The sequence below is a fragment of the Dermochelys coriacea genome, chromosome 2, assembly GCF_009764565.3.
Source record: "Dermochelys coriacea isolate rDerCor1 chromosome 2, rDerCor1.pri.v4, whole genome shotgun sequence".
In the NCBI taxonomy this organism is placed as follows: Eukaryota; Metazoa; Chordata; order Testudines; family Dermochelyidae; genus Dermochelys; species Dermochelys coriacea.
In genome coordinates this window covers 245,061,549-245,079,791 of record NC_050069.1, presented here as the reverse complement: position 1 = coordinate 245,079,791, position 18,243 = coordinate 245,061,549, and the positions used below count along the sequence as shown (strand labels likewise).

The 18,243-nt window shown below is 39.9% G+C and overlaps 1 long non-coding RNA gene across 1 annotated transcript in view; it reads left to right on the top strand.

Moving 5' to 3' along the window:
* The first annotated feature begins 9,053 nt into the window (after positions 1–9,053).
* LOC122458544 overlaps positions 9,054–18,243 on the top strand; it is a 47,009-nt gene continuing 37,819 nt past the window's right edge. Inside the window, exon 1 of the long non-coding RNA XR_006278588.1 lies at positions 9,054–9,096. This is a non-coding gene — a long non-coding RNA (uncharacterized LOC122458544). The remainder of the gene's footprint in view (positions 9,097–18,243) is intronic.

Sequence of the window (18,243 nt, the reverse complement as noted above, 5' to 3'; positions counted from 1 at the left end):
TGTAAAGTGGGGATGATAATTCCTTCTTTTTCTCACCCTTTGTCTGTTTTCTGCCAATCGATTAAAAGCTCCTCAGGGCAGGCACTGTTCTTATTATGTGCTTGTGCGCATAGAATCCCGGCCTCAATTGCGGCTCCCTGAATTGAAATAGGTGCACTAATAAACTACAGAGCAAAAGGGTTTATTTTCTTCCTTTTCTCTCTCTCTCTCTCTCTCTTTTTTTCCCTGATATTATTCAGCCAAAAGTTTGGAATATTGAAGAGATCTGATAATATCATGATAATATCATTTGGCAATTTCTGAATAGAAGCAAAATGATAAAAAATGGTCCAATTATTTATTGAATATGAATGATTCACCCTGCTCTAGTACCAGGACTGTCAAAAAGTCATAATCCTCAGACAGAGTTCACCTAGGACATCAGAGCAGATGCTCCCAAAATTTGTGAAAAGTACTATGGGATCTTTAATGAAGTCAAAGGGTCAAGAGTCTGGTTTTATGGTCTCATCCCAAAACCAGCATAACTGCCGTTAGAGTGTCACCCTGACATCATATGAGGGCCATATGGTTTTGCACTAACTCTGGAGAAAGAGAGGCATGGACTGATTTATCAACACCACTTCCTGTGTCTTTTGTTTGCCTTGCATCTCCTTACCTAGTCCGAGGCCTGATTTGCTTGTGAGGTCTGACAGAAACATAGACAGAGGGAGGATAGCTGGAATCTGAGAGTGATATGTCTGTTTTAACATTTGTTTTGCCAACTATTGTATGACTGATATGCCCAGTCAGTGAACGTGTCTCCTCCATCCTCATGCATAAAACTGTCACTTTCGGCTATTGCAGTGTTGGGCCAAAATAATAACTACAAGTGGTTGGCTTTTCCCACCCAAATTTGTACATATATTTAAACCCCAGGATACTCAGCCCACCACTGATTTCTCTCCCCTACCCTATCTCTTCTTTGCTTATGTATAACAGAAATTGTATAGGGTGCATTTATTGTGCAGCATGTGGCAGCAATAAGCCAAATCCCCAAATCATAAAAATGAGTGTACAACTTGTGTGGTCTGGATTTCAACAAGTAGTTAAGGATCAGGGTTTACTATGAGATGTTCATCCCAGAAATCATATTTGCAAGAATTATTCCTGTGTGAGAAATTCCTGTATAGTGATTTGAATACTTACACAGTATTTTTTCAGTAGTTTTCAGCTTAAACATTTGTCTTACTTACATTTTATTTTACTATGTGCTCATTTAAGTTATTTGTTCCATGATTTTCCATCTTTTATTCCATTATGATTATCTTTAGCTAAACTGACAAATAGATTAATTGAGAACACGCTACTTAAATGTACTCATTGCAAATGGGCAAGTATAGATAGAAAAGTGACTCACTGAGTTAAACACTCAATTCTCTGCAAATTCATTATATAGTTGCAGCCAGCTATGATTAATTCATTCAAAAATAAGGACTGTTCCATGTATTTCATATAGTGTAAAGAAATGTTGCAAGCCTCGGATGAAAATGAAGCTCAACGTTCAATCTTCAGCCATTTTTAAAGAATCATCCTTCCTTCACCCCACTTTCTACATCAATGAACTCAAACAAACAGAGAGAAAAACAAACAGATTTGCAGCACAGTATATTATAAGATATACAACAAAACCATAGCAACACCATAATCCATTTCTCTTTCACAGGGTGATGAGGTAAATTTTTTAAATCAAGGTAACAGTTATAGATACTTCATTAAACACATTGTTTAACAGCAATGGCTCCCCAACAACTAATTATCTTCAGATGTGTTATAACAATTGGATACTTTACTGCTCCCTTTGAAGTTAATGGCAAGAATCCCACTGGCTTCATCAGGACCAAGTTCATTCCCCCAGACACAGTCTGTAATTTCACCTTGCATACTAAGCATTTTAAAGTAATTTAGACATGCCAGTGCAATATGTTTATAGTTACAGAACTTCTCTTAGGATATCCTCAGATCTTAGTTGGGCACTATAGTATTGATCTTTCCCGCTCATAAAAAAACTGTGACTTCATTTCAGTAGTGGTGAAATTTTGCCCAGGGGTGTGCTTAAATTTTGTTCCCTCTTGTGCAAAGTTGAAGTCAACCAGTACATCCAAAAGAAGAGTTTGATCTCACATACATATACAGTAGTTTTTTCTTCTGCATAAGTGTCTTGAAGCCTGAAAATAACAGTGATGTTACTAAAGTGTCTTCATGAATGGTAGCATGACAGCAGCCTTCTTTGCTTCTCTCCTGGTGTTTCATGCATATGCTGTGGGTGCAAATCAGATCGGTTAGGCACCCAAGATGTTTAGGTGGTGCCCAGCAGTGAGTGTGAACTAGTAGTAGACAATCCCCATCAAAAGTGGTAGGTTTAAATCCCACTTGAAATAATTATTTTCTCCCTTTGTTTTCTCCTCTCTTTTGAGAAGGGTGACCCCATGCAAAATTGTGTGTATGGAGCATGAGGACAACCTACCCATGACCTAGGGAACATTAGGGTCCCCCCATCTGTCCCATGGGGCTCTCTCTACTGACACCAATACTTGGGAGAAAACCTCTGCAACACTGTCCTGTGTTGGCATTGGGTAAGACATCTAAGGTTAGGGGGTGTAAGTGTGGGTGGAGTGTCCCTCTGTCAGTCTAACACTTAGCACCTGATTCTCATGTACACTAAGGCCACTTTACAGAAAGGTGTTAATATGGGCATAATATGGACCCACATTAATGCATGGTTATACTGCTAGTGTGGCCTTCATGTAAATGAGAATCAGAGCCCCAGTACAGACAAGTGCGGAGGCAGTGTATGAGGCGTCGGTTATTAGACATGTCTACACTGCAGCTGGGAGCCAGCCTCCTGGCCAAGATAGACAGACTGATACTAGCGAGGCTCAAGCCAGCATGGTACAATTAGTCATGTGGATGTTGTGGCTCAGGCTGTCAAACCTAGGGGGGTAAGGTGAGCACACAATGTCCACACAGCTATTTTTAGCACACTAGCTCCAACTGCAGTGAGGACATGCAGGGAGTGCAGGAGCATGGGTCGATTGTGGTAGCATCTTCCAGGCTGCTTATGACTATATCCAATAGCACATGTGGGATTCCCAGAGGGCAGAAGTAGCCAGTGTTGCTCTCACGATCACATCCATGAAAACACATGCAGGTGTATTACAATTGTTTCCAAAGCAATTTTACTCGTTTATATAGACGTGCTACGGTAATAGAAAGTGAAACATGCATCCGCCACCATGTAGATTTTCTTAATTTTTCAAAGAGTAATCCTGCTCCAAAGTAACATTCCTATGTAATTATATAGTCAATTAAATTAAAGCCACCTTAACAACAGCTGAAGTCTCCATAATTGTTTGATGTTAGAAAAAATAAACAAGTTTCCAGTGAATAATGAGGCAACATCTGTTCTCTCTCTCTCCCTCTCTCTCCTGCCCTCCCCTTTGGTAACTGACTGGAAGGTTTCACTGGGTCTGCTCCGACACCATTGGGCCAATTTCATCCCTGATGTAGTTGGAGTTGCACAAGGTATTAGCCTGACCCTATTTTTCTTAAATGAAAACTTCAGTCCATCAGTAGCAATGACGGTAAAATTAAATCACTTTGGAATCATTATGAAAAACATCTCCAAGTCCCTTCTTAATCAGCATAAAACACCTTTCCTAAAAATGTAAATTTTAAAATAATCATATTTGACGAAGGTACATTTGACCCCAAATCCTGGATCCAAATGCAACTAATTTTTGGATGCTGGTCTTAATCCTAACCCAGACTTTTTCTTCATGGACTGAACCAAAACCCTAAACTTTGTTGAATTCAAAGTCTTGATCCAAATCAGAATTTTTCACCTGGATCCCATCTCCAGTTAAAATAAAATATAAGTTGATTTGGAAGGGGCAATACGGTTCAGATAAAAAAGTCAATGAGCCTTCACTCAAAATGTGAAGCAGTACCAATAAGAAAATGGTTTAAAAATACACTTAACTGTCTTTTTTTTTTCAAGACAAACCAATCAAAGAAGCAACCATTTTTCATGAGAGAGACAAGGTAGGTGAGGTAATATCTTTTACAGGAGCAACTTCTGTTGGTGGAAGATACAAGCTTTCAAGTCACACAGATCTTTTTCGCAGCTCTATGTAGCTCAACAGCTTGTACCTTCCACCAACAGAAGTTGTTCTAACAATATATATTACTTTACCAATCTTGTCTCTCTCATATCCTGGAACCAACCTGGCTACAACAACACCGCAAAGGAAAGCTCAATGGCCCATGTTATACAGAAGGTCAGACTAGATGAACAGAATAATCCTTCCAAGTCTTGTAATCTATAAATGGTTTTATACTTTTGTAAAGCACAGGATGATCAGGCCCAAAGTCTTGTATTATTTTTTTAAAGTTGATATTCAGTGCTGGGGAATGGAAGTTTTTTATACTTATTGATCTTATTTTCGGCTGCCAGGGATGAGAAGGGAAAGAAGCTGCAATTAAATTCAACTGTTCTATAAAGTGAAAAAAATAAATCTGTACAGCTGTTTTCACAGGCTGCTTCAGGTCCTTGAAAAAGTTATTTACACTCTTGGTCTCAAAACTATGTTAAATCCTCAAAATAACTGTCTTAGCTGTCTACTTTAATTCTTGTAATCAAAATTACTTAAAAGTCTCTCTGGTAGAATAAACAATTCTTCAAGGAATTTGCATATTCCCCAGCATGAGGAAATTCATTTGGCCATGCAGAACATAAGACGTCAACATTTTTCAATCACATGCTAATTAAATTGCACTGTATGTTTTGCAGAGTAAACGTAAACAGAACGCTTTAAAACAGCAGCCCACTTCCAAACAGAGCAAAGTGTGTCTCAGAGAGTGGCTGCATTTTAGTTCCAGTTTCTGATTTACCCCATGACAATTTTTAAAGGACATGGTTAAGCAGCCGCTATTGCATTATGGAAATCTATGAACAATAGTCTGCTTAGAAAACAGTTCTGCTTATAACTCATCCTTTTTTTCTTCCTATGTATTTTATGACTTAAATACAAGAACTTTGGTTGGTAATTGAGTCCATGTAGAAGTGTTGTTTCTTCTAGTGTCATAATCTTCTGTTTGTGTTTGAGATAGTCTCTTTTAATTATCAGGTCTTTAAAAGGCTCATCTTTCATCCATGTTTCAGAGTAGCAGCCGTGTTAGTCTACTCCTTTTCTTCTTTCATCCATGCTGTCTCTCTAACATCCTCATCTTTCCAGATAGTGTGTGGGTCAATACAATGCTCTGTAAGATCTTTCTTAATGACAGGTTTCAGAGTAGCAGCTGTGTTAGTCTGTATTCGCAAAAAGAAAAGGAGTAGACAATCCTGCTATCAGCAGATGTCTCTGACTCAAGAAATATTTCCAACACACCTCTTACCAACATATTAATCCACAGAGACCTTCCTACCAACATTACAAAAAGAAGGATTCTGGGTGGACTCCTCCTGAAGGTCAAAACAGCAGCCTGGACTTCTACATAGAGTGCTTCCGCTGACGTGCATGAGCTGAAATTGTGGAAAAGCAGCATCGCTTGCCCCATAACCTCAGCCATGCAGAACACAATGCCATCCACAGCCTCAGAAACAACTCTGACATCATAATCAAAAAGGCTGGCAAAGGAGGTGCTGTCGTCATCATGAATAGGTCGGAGTACGAACAAGAGATTACTAGGCAGCTCTCCAACACTACTTTCTAAAAGCCATTACCCTCTGATCCCACTGAGAGTTACCAAAAGAAACTACAACATTTGCTCAAGAAACTCCCTGAAAAAGCACAAGAACAAATCCGCACAGACACACCCCTAGAACCCCAACCCGGGGTATTCTATCTGCTACCCAAGATCCATAAACCTGGAAATCCTGGATGCCCCATCATCTCAGGCATTGGCACCCTGACAGCAGGATTGTCTGGCTATGTAGACTCCCTCCTCAGGCCCTATGTTACCAGCACTCCCAGCTATCTTCGAGACACCACTGACTTCCTGAGGAAACTACAGTCCATTGGTGATCTTCCTAAAAACACCATCCTAGCCACTATGGATGTAGAAGCCCTCTATACCAACATTCCACACAAAGATGGGCTACAAGCCGTCAGGAACAGTATCCCCGATAATGTCACAGCTAACCGGGTCGCTGAACTTTGTGACTTTGTCCTCACCCATAACTATTTCACATTTGGGGACAATGTATACCTTCAAGTCAGCAGCACTGCGATGGGTACCCGCATGGCCCTACACTATGCCAACATTTTTATGGCTGACTTAGAACAACGCTTCCTCAGCTCTCGTCTCCTAATGCCCCTACTCTACTTGCACTATATTGATGACATCTTCATCATCTGGACCCATGAAAAAGAAGCCCTTGAGGAATTCCACCATGATTTCAACAATTTCCATCCCACCATCAACCTCAGCCTGGACCAGTCCACACAACAGATCCACTTCCTGGACACTACGGTGCTAATAAGCGATGGTCACATAAAGACCACCCTATATCGGAAACCTACTGACCGCTATTCCTACCTACATGCCTCCAGCTTTCATCCAGATCATACCACACGATCCATTGTCTAAAGCCAAGCTCTACGATATAACCGCATTTGCTCCAACCCCTCAGACAGAGACAAACACCTACAAGATCTCTGTCATGCATTCCTACAACTACAATACCCACCTGCTGAAGTGAAGAAACAGATTGACAGAGCCAGAAGAGTACCCAGAAGTCACCTGCTACAGGACAGGCCCAACAAAGAAAACAACAGAACGCCACTAGCCATCACCTTCAGCCCCCAACTAAAACCTCTCCAACGCATCATCAAGGATCTACAACCTATCCTGAAGGACAACCCATCACTCTCACAGATCTTGGGAGACAGGCCAGTCCTTGCTTACAGACAGCCCCCCAATCTGAAGCAAATACTCACCAGCAACCACACACCACACAACAGAACCACTAACCCAGGAACCTATCCTTGCAACAAAGCCCGTTGCCAACTGTGTCCACATATCTATTCAGAGGACACCATCATAGGGCCTAATCACATCAGCCACACTATCAGAGGCTCGTTCACCTGCGCATCTACCAATGTGATATATGCCATCGTGTGCCAGCAATGCCCCTCTGCCATGTACATTGGTCAAACTGGACAGTCTCTATGTAAAAGAATGAATGGACACAAATCAGACGTCAAGAATTATAACTTCAAAAACCAGTTAGAGAACACTTCAATCTCTCTGGTCACTCGATTACAGACCTCAGAGTGGCTATCCTTCAACAAAAAAGCTTCAAAAACAGACTCCAATGAGAGACTGCTGAATTGGAATTAATTTGCAAACTGGATACAATTAATTTAGGCTTGAATAGAGACTGGGAATGGATGAGTCATTACACAAAGTAAAACTATTTCCCCATGTTATTTCTCCCCCCCCCCACCCCACCCCCCACTGTTCCTCAGATATTCTTGTTAACTGCTGGAAATAGCCTACCTTGCTTGTCACCATGAAAGGTTTTCCTCCTTCCCCCCCCCCCCCCCCCGCTGCTGGTGATGGCTTATCTTAAGTGATCACTCTCCTTACAGTGTGTATGATAAACCCATTGTTTCATGTTCTCTGTGTGTGTATATCAATCTCCCCTCTGTTTTTTCCACCAAATGCATCCGATGAAGTGAGCTGTAGCTCACGAAAGCTTATGCTCTAATAAATTTGTTAGTCTCTAAGGTGCCACAAGTACTCCTTTTCTTTTTAAGATCTTTCTGTTTACTCCCATAAAGAGCTGTTTTGCCCTGCATCTAGTCAAGGGACTTAATTTTAAGTTGATTCTGCAATTCTTGTTACCTTATTTTAATTACAAAGCTTTACAAAAGTTAAGTCCAAACCTGGCCTGAAAAAACATTCTTCCTCTAATTGAGTACCTGTCTTTGGCTTGGCTTTGTTTCTGTGAATGAAGATGATCCTTTGGCATGGCTTCCTTATGGTCACATGAGCTTTATATCTCTCTGTATACATTTTCCTTTTTTCATATTTGTTCAGTCAGCTCTAATGGCTTGGCTTCTATTTTTGGCTTATGGAGAATAGCCAGCCCCTTGGCTTGGCTGTGTTGTCGCTTTATCGGCTGGCTTGCCCAAATCTACTTAGAAATGCCCACGGGCACCAGACTTGGAAAAAAAATAATTCCAAGCTTTTCATTTACAAATTGGCATTGTTTCCATAATCATACTTTTGCTGCCTCCTTTTTCATTTACTCTGTTCCCTTGTGGAGCCTCTGACCACATATTGGAAGAGTCTTCCATTATACAACAAGTAACCCATCGTGATAAGTACTGATTGCATGTTATTTACCTAGAGGGGACATTACACAACTTTCTCCATAAATAACTTGAAAATCAAGCATAAGTAGGGTATAATGTTCCATAACTAAGGCCCTCTGTTGTACTACAGGAACACTGACAAAGACAGAATCACTGCAAACAGGCGGCTGGATGCACAAAAGGAGTTAGGCGCATAAACTCCTGTTTTAGGGATTGTAAGTGGGTTTCCACCTCCAGACCTAAGGGCCTTTGCTGGCAATTAAACAGCACACACACACTCCACCAAGCTACCTCCACAAAGTGTCTTCATGATTACTTCTTGATTTACATTCCAGGTAGAAAGGGCACCCTTTCTTGGCATGACCTCCATAGACCATCTTCATCCAGGCAGGGTATAAAATCACAAGCATTGTGCACTGCATATACAAGTTCTCAGCATCAGTGTCCCTGGCACAGCCTTTTATAATGTTTGTTTGCTTTCTTCTCTGAGCTATCCAGCTGATTAGCTAATTACCTCATTAGCTCACCAGACTCCCTAAAAGTGCAAGTGATCCCCACTAACCTTTCAAACCCAATCAGATGCCTAACTCCCTCTTACTCTAATTACATCCAGTGTCCTGCAGGTTCCAAGTGACCAGGCTATCGGCTCCCAAAAGACACTCTATGGGGGACTACAATTCTGGAATGAACAAGATTGTACCAAATGACAGAGGATATCTCTGGATTCCCTATAATAGTAAGTATCCCCAAACCCCATTTCAGATTATTAGCTGAATGCTATGCTGTGCTATGAATACTACTTCTCACTCAAGAAAAAAGTATAAATTATCATGGCAAATTGCAGATGAACATGTTTACCTGCTTTTGTTACCTTCCTCCTCAGGTATGGTTATCAGAAGACCTTTCTCTTCAAGTAAAAAAACAAATCAATAGATTGCCCAGTCCTTCAGCGCTCCTCTCTGCAAGGAAGAGATAGATTAGTGGGGGGAAATAGCATTTGTTAAAACATTGGAATGTTCTGAATATCTAGAACGAGAAACAGCCTATAGTCTGTCCTGCATTAGCAACAATAAGCATTTCACCTGTTGCACTGTGATTTCAGTGGAGTTTTTCACCCAGCCCAGAATCTTCATTGTTTTGTTTTCCTCTCAATCATATTGAAATGGAGTGCTAATATTACCCTTATGACAGTAAGAGAATTCAGTGTGGAAGGTGTGTGTGGGTGTAACACCAACAGACCCTGGGCGTCAGTGGGCAGGATCAAATTGGGGACCTATGGAGCTTAGTGCATGAGCCTCTATAGCATGAGCTAAAAGCCTCTTAACTAAGGCTGTAGAGAAGATGCATTTAACTCTCTCTTTCTCTTTAAGTGGTCTCAGTGCCACTAGATGGGACAGAGTACCACATCCAGAAGGTGTGTGGGTTACATGAGGAGAAATAAAATCAAATTAGCATCATTCTGGCTTTATTCAAGAGCTTTTATCAGATACCACGATTCCAGAGCAGGGGGGAAAAAACATTAAAAAAACTACATTATGAATCAAATTAAACAGTAATGCTCCTAAGAAGATCTAGCTCATTGATTCTCACAAGAAAAACATCCCATCTCTGAGGGGTTGATCCAAATCATGTCAAAATCAATAAAAATACTTGCATAATCTTTGGAGAATGATGGAGCAGGCCCTGAGTCACAGGCTCACCAGTGGCTCAGAACTCAATGAGTCGCCAGAACAGGTAAGCTGCCTAACCATAGATTCATAGATTCATAGATATTAAGGTCAGAAGGGACCATTCTGATCATCTAGTCCGACCTCCTGCACAGCGCAGGCCACAGAATCTCACCCACCCACTCCTATGAAAAACCTCACCCATGTCTGAGCTATTGAAGTCCTTAAATCATGGTTCAAAGACTTCAAGGAGCAGAGAAGCCTCCGTCAAGTCAACCATGCCCCATGCTACAGAGGAAGGCAAAAAAACCTCCAGGGCCTCTCCAATCTGCCCTGGAGGAAAATTCCTTCCCGACCCCAAATATGGCAATCAGCTAAACCCTGAGCATATGGGCAAGATTCACCAGCCAGATACCCAGGAAAGAATTGTCTATAGTAACTCAGATCCCATCCATCTAATATCCCATCTCAGGGGATTTGGCTATTGACCCTGAATATTTAAAGATCAATTACTTACCAAAATCCCATTATCCCATCATACCATCTCCTCCATAAACTTATCAAGTAGAATCTTAAAACCAGATAGATCTTTTGCCCCCACTTCTTCCCTTGGAAGGTTATTCCAAAACTTCACTCCTCTGATGGTTAAAAGCCTTCGTCTGATTTCAAATCTAAACTTCCTGGTAGCCAGTTTATACCCATTTGTTCTTGTGTCCACATTGGTACTGAGCTGAAATAATTCCTCTCCCTCTCCTGTATTTATCCCTCTGATATATTTATAGAGAGCAATCATATCTCCCCTCAACCTTCTTTTACTTAGGCTAAACAAGACAAGCTCCTTAAGTCTCCTTTCGTAAGACAAGTTTTCCATTCCTCGGATCATCCTAGTAGCCCTTCTGTGTACCTGCTCCAGTTTGAATTCATCCTTTTTAAACATGAGAGATCAGAACTGCACACAGTATTCTAGGTGAGGTCTCACCAGTGCCTTGTATAACGGTACTAAAACCTCCTTATCCCTACTGGAAATGCCTCTCCTGATGCATCCCAAAACCGCATTAGCTTTTTTCACAGCCATATCACATTGGCAGTTCATAGTCATCCTATGATCAACCAATACTCCAAGGTCCTTCTCCTCTTCCGTTACTTCTAATTGATGCGTCCCCAACTTAGAACTAAAATTCTTCTTAATAATCCCTAAATGCATAACCTTACACTTCTCACTATTAAATTTCACCCTATTACTATTACTCCAGTTTACAAGGTCATCCAGATCCTCCTGTATAATATCCCGATCCTTCTCCGAATTGGCAATACCTCCCAGCTTTGTATCATCTGCAAACTTTATTAGCACACTCCCACTTTTTGTGCCAAGGTCAGTAATAAAAAGATTAAATAAGATTGGTCCCAAAACCGATCCCTGAGGAACTCCACTGGTAACCTCCCTCCAACCTGACAGTTCGCCTTTCAGTAGAACCCGTTGCAGTCTCCCCTTTAACCAATTCCTTATCCACCTTTTGATGTTCATATTGATCCCCATCTTCTCCAATTTAACTAATAATTCCCCATGTGGCACGGTATCAAATGCCTTACTGAAATCTAGGTAAATTAGATCCACTGCATTTCCTTTATCTAAAAAATCTGTTACTTTTTCAAAAAAGGAGATTAGGTTGGTTTGGCACGATCTACCTTTTGTAAAACCATGTTGTATTTTGTCCCATTTACCTTTGACTTCAGTGTCCTTAACTAATTTCTCCTTCAAAATTTTTTCCAGGACCTTGCATACTACAGATGTCAAACTAACTGGCCTGTAGTTACCTGGATCACCTTTTTTTCCTTTCTTAAAAATAGGAACTATATTAGCAATTCTCCAATCATTCGGTACTACTCCTGAGTTTACAGATTCATTAAAAATTCTTGCTAATGGGCTTGCAATTTCAGGTGCCAATTCCTTTAATATTCTTGGATGAAGATTACCTGGGCCCCCCGATTTAGTCCCATTAAGCTGTTTCAGTTTTGCTTCTACCTCAGATATGGTAATATCTACCTCTATATCCTCATTCCCATTTGTCATGCTACCATTATCCCCAAGATCCTCTTTAGCCTATTAAAGACTGAGGCAAAGTATTTGTTTAGATATTTGGCCATGCCTAGATTATCTTTAACCTCCACTCCATCCTCAGTGTTAAGCGGCCCCACTTCTTCTTTCTTAGTTTTCTTCTTATTTATATGGCTATAGAACCTTTTACTATTGGTTTTAATTCCCTTTGCAAGGTCCAACTCTACTCGACTTTTAGCCTGTCTCACTTTATCCCTACATGTTCTGACCTCAATTAGGTAGCTTTCCTTGCTGATCCCTCCCATCTTCCACTCCCTGTATGCTTTCTGCTTCTTCTTAATCACCTCTCTAAGATGCTTGCTCATCCAGCTTGGATGAATGAACCACATGAAACCCAAACTCTGCTTCATCTAGTACAGATTAAACCAAATCATAATTCTTAAAATAAAGGAACCTTCTGCTAGTATTTAAGTTACCCCATATCCCTTACCGTGCATTTATATAATGGCTAGCCTGAGCAGGTGATACAGAGTAAAACAAAACATTCAAATCTACTCAAGAATATTCAGCATATGGCTGTAACTTTATCAGTCTCTTGGAAACAGAAAAATAAGCTATGAACAGCTGATCCCAATGGCAACAATGGAAAACAAAATCAATACCCTGTTCACTTGCAGCTAAATTTTCAATCTCTCTCAAATTCAATAAGGTAACTATACTCCTTGTCCACCACATCAGGCTTCTTAGCAGTAATAAAAGCACTGATCTCATCTGACATTTTAAAGCCTTGGCATGACCTCCATAGACCATCTTCATCCAGGCGTGGTATAAAACCACAAGCATTGTGCACTGCATATACAAGTTCTCAGCATCAGTGTCATTACTTGGAAAAATATTCCCTAATCTTTTCAGTGTCCTTTAATTTAATCAGGATGGAAAAACACAGATAAATTGCCTAGTATTGATTATTGGGGGCAGATCAGTCACTTTTTACAATTGTCAGTTTATAGAAAATCAATTAGAAGGTGTTTAAAAATAATTGTCATCAGGTTGCTTGTAGCTGAAGTTTTTGTTCATGGATAATCTGTTGGATACAGCTATTTCCAAGAGGACCAGTTGGTCTCAAGATTTTCTTCAAGTATTTTTCAAAAGACAGAAACTAAATGTTCTGTTTAAGATCACCAGCAATCCCTGCAGTGGCTGCCTACTCTAAAACCAAACCATAGAAATTCTACATGATTCTATGCTCCTTTGTCAGGTCTGGCTTGATCATAGGCTGTAGTGACTCATAGTTTGGTGATCATACTGTATGTTAGCACAAAAAATCACAAGTTCTATTAGTCTTTTTTTATTTTGAGCTATTTATTAATCCTTCATGCCTCAGAACCAAGAGAAATTCTATGGCCAATATTATCCAGGAGGATAGACTAGATGATCATAATAATCCCTCCTAGCCTTAATATCTATGAATCTTCTTTCTGAAAAATCTCAGTACCTGAAAAGTATAAATTGGAGGGAATTCAGTGAACAATAAAAAATGCTTAATTGTCTGTGATCACTAAGTCAACTAAAACCAAATACAAAAGCTTAGAGAATCAATAATCTTGGCGTAAGAATGATCATATATTTTGCTTTGATAGTGCATGTGAAAATGGAAAATGAAGATCAGTGTGAAGTTAAAGACATAGCCTTAGAGATAGGCATAGCTAGAGGCTTCTACACATTGTTCTGAAAAGTAGAACCTATATAATGTGAGCAACTATAACTAATTAACTGGGTATGATCACCCGCAAGCTAGAATTTCACTACAGAATAAGCAATATATGCACAAGTTAGGCGGAAAGCCAATCAGATGAATAATAGTTCAACGACATGGATATGAAAGACAAACACAGCTGGTAGCTGATTGCACTCTATAAATTTAAACCCTTTTATGTGGTGAATTGTGATAACTTAAGGCAATCTTTTCTTACTTGAGATATTTCCTTTTGACTGAAGCCAGATAACTATGCAGGACATTTGTGGCTTTTTGTTATAGTTCTTGCATTCTTTACTTCCATTATGGGGTCATTCAATGGCTATTCCTTTTTTAACTTTAGTGAGCAAAGAATGTAATATAGGCTGGCAAAAGCCATATGCTTGTTTCTGTGAATAAGTCTACATGTTATTCATTTGTGTCCAGTTTCTTTTATCTTTTTGTGGATGCAAACTGGGTAATCTATGGATTCCAATTGTATGGAGGAATTCCACCTTCGGGGTCAACGATGAGGTACCAAGAATTTATCAAAGCAGGCACAGTACTGAATGGTCCAAAATAATTTGTCTTTTTTTGTTGTTGATGAGTAGAATGTTAGATTTGCATGTAGGAAAACCTAACCCACTCCATTCTAAGGTCTGATATTTCCCTCCACTGCCTCTTGTATTTCTGCCCTTGCAGGCTGTCACTATAGGGCTTACATTCTCATGATGTAGTGCTATCATGTAAATCAGCTGGTCAATACTCAGGAGTGGTGCAAATAAATGATACAAATCCTGGAAGATCCTAGTGTAGGATCAGCATTATGGACTTTCATAATATAAAACATATGATGTTATGTGTTCCTATTAACATGGACCTCCAGAATGAGGAAAAGGTAGAGAATCTACAGACCACAATCCTTCATTTACAAACTTCACATCTAGAATCTAAATAATTAAATAATCTGCCTCATACAAAATTTCTTTTCCATCAGCCTTCTCTTTGAATTTATTCAGACTTCATTCTTCACTTGCCTTACCTGGCAGTGAAGCTATATCAGACTTCATGAAGCCAGGCACATGTGCCACAAACATAGCTTTTGCACTGAGCTGAAATCCATGAAGTAGGTGTACAAATAAGGACATAAGTAGATCCATTCTATTATATTCCATTTTTGTTGAAAACAGAAAGAAAATACGTCATTATTTTCCAAACACAAGAAGATAAAACTAGTTCATTTGCAAGATGGTATGAGCTTATTCCACATAATACCATCAGCAGATAAACATTGTCAGCTGTGTTCGGTTAACTTTTTTCTTCTTCTTCCTTTGTAATGATTTCACTTAAAAATACCTGTACAATTATTTTCCTTCTAAACATTCACTCATGTAAACAATGAGTTCATGAACTGGTCTAACTACTTTATTCAGTGTGATATGCTGTAACTGACAACTAGATGAGGAAATGGCCATCTGAAGAGAGTTACAGGTTTAAAATAAGGGTGTCAGATACTAATTTAGCTCCAACACCCTTAAGATTTTAGAAGCTATGCCACTGATTGACATGCTGGCACTTCTTAATGCCCTATTTTGATGAACTTTGCAATGAAACCTTTACAAAGAGATATGCTGTCTCTAAGCAGACACAGTGAGTAAAATTAGTCTCTGATATAAATCCACTGTTTTGAATAGAGTTACACCAAAGATAAATTTGGTCCAGATTCCCAGAAAGGCAGTTCTTTTCTTTGCACCTTTCTGGCAAGAAAACTGCAATCCAACATGAAACTTTTTTCTTGGTCACACTGATCCTTGACACACGAGCAGTTTCTTCGGGGCTCAATATTATCATTCTCCTGCCTCTCCTTCTCCAAAGAAACCGATATCTTGCAAGCCACAACTGCTGCCAAGTCATTGTTAATGTCCAAATGAAAATTCTCTTCTATCCCAGTTGAACAGTTGAGTGTCTTTCTTATTGGTATTACTAGAGTTGAGAATCTGGAAGCAATCTATACAACTATATACTAAAATTAATTATTCCAGAATCCTATTTCTTTTTGCCTTTGGTAGTTTACAGCTCATCCTACCAAGCCAATCAATAAATCAATGTCATCTATCTCTCTGTAGCTATAGTTTTGAGCATCTTTTGAGTAAAAAATGATAGCAATGACATTTCTCTTTCCCTTACTTCTCAGGCAAAGATGGGCTTGGGCTTTTGTATTTTATATCAACAGCATTTTGCAGTCTACTTTTAAGGGTCAAATGGTTTGTCGGTATCTACTAGTCATCAGCACCATATATACTTATGCCTTGAAGTATTGGGAAGGTGTTGAAGCAAACCATTTGACCCATGAAAGTAACCTGCAAAATTCTGTTGCAACAGAATACACAAACCCAAGTCCACCATGATTCAGAAGTAAGGAAGAGATAAATGTCATTTCTATCATTTTATATAAGCCTTTTTGTTATTTATTCATTTATTTTGTCTATTGTGTTTCTAAGTGAAAAGTTATTGGCTAAGAGTTTCAAAGGAAATTGAGGTCCAGTATCACTGAGGCTCTTCTGGAATTTTTTCCCAAATATTCATGAACAATTACCTCAGAGGTATATCTGGCATACCACACTGTTATACTACTCTTAGAATATTGTGGAACCCCAGATGCTGTGCTGTACTAAATTCACATAAATGTCCTATTAACGGCAACCACCATATTTCAGTATTAGTGCCAGTATTACTCCTACTAAATTATTATTTTTATTATTTTATTCGTCTCCCTGATTTCTGAGTAGTTCTTCCATAGCCAATACATTACAAATTTAGCTCTGGACTTCTGAATTCAACTGATTTCTCCTGTGTCTATATACTCTTTTTTCAGAAATTCATAATTAGGCTAGTTTTTATGTTGCAAGTCAACCTTCCAACTTCTTGGTGACATATATTAACTTTTCTTTCCATTATTTTTTCCTGGTAAATTGTCTTGTTTCACATGTGTGCTTTAAGGGGCAAATTATGTAACCACCTCACACATGTGGAAGGCTCTATAGCAGTGCAAGTTATGTGGGTTTACTATGGATGAGCAGGATTTTGGCAAGCTGTGCAGGCCTGTTTGCCCTGGCATATCATGTAACCCATCTCCCTTCTGGGGTTCCTGTTGTGGTGTCACACATGAGGATTGTGGCAAGACTGAGGTAAGGGTAGGGGCACTTTTGTGCATATCTTCTGGTTATTCTCCACTTCCCTTCCACCACTGTGGAATAGGAAGCACTAAGGCCACAAATGTTTAAGTCATGTTGAGGTCTATACCTTCTGGTGACTGTTGAATGGTCGGTATGAAATGATTTGATGGTCTCAATCCAGTTCCTTGTCATCTCAGATTTTCATCACAAAACCACCTTCACCCCAACTGAGAAGTCAGGTTTAAGTTTCATTGATTGATGTGTAGAAAGAATAGTAAATATGGCAGGCGACCAGCTTGGCTTAAGAGTGAAATCCTTGCTGATCTTAAACACAAAAAAGAAGCTTACAAGAAGTGGAAGATGGACAAATGACCAGGGAGGAGTATAAAAATAATGCTCAGACATGCAGGAGTGAAATCAGGAAGGCCAAATCGCACTTGGAGTTGCAGCTAGCAAGAGATGTGAACAGTAACAAGAAGGGTTTCTTCAGGTATGTTAGCAACAAGAAGAAAGTCAAGGAAAGTGTGGGCCCCTTACTGAATGAGGGAGGCAACCTAGTGACAGAGGACGTGGAAAAAGCTAATGAACTCAAAACTTTTTTCGCCTCTGTCTTCACGAACAAGGTCAGCTCCCAGACTACCGCACTGGGCAGCACAGCATGGGGAGGAGGTGACCAGCTCGCTGTGGAGAAAGAAGTAGTTAAGGACTATTTAGAAAAGCTGGACGAGCACAAGTTCATGGGGCCGGATGTGCTGCATCCGAGAGTGCTAAAGGAGTTGGCAGATGTGATTGCAGAGCCATTGGCCATTATCTTTGAAAACTCATGGCGACTGGGGGAAGTCCCGGATGACTGGAAAAAGGCTAATGTAGTGCCCATCCTTTAAAAAGGGAAGAAGGAGGATCCTGGGAACTACAGGCCAGTCAGCCTCACCTCAGTCCCTGGAAAAATCATGGACCAGGTCCTCAAGGAATCAATTGTGAAGCACTTAGAGGAGAGGAAAGTGATCAGGAACAGTCAGCATAGATTCACCAAGGGCAAGTCATGCCTGACTAATCTAATTGCCTTCTATGATGAGAAAACTGGCTCTGTGGATGAGGGGAAAGCAGTGGACGTGTTATTCCTTGACTTTAGAAAAGCTTTTGACACGGTCTCCCACAGTATTCTTGCCAGCAAGTTAAAGAAGTATGGGCTGGATGAATGGACTATAAGGTGGATAGAAAGTTGGCTAGATTGTCGGGCTCAACGGGT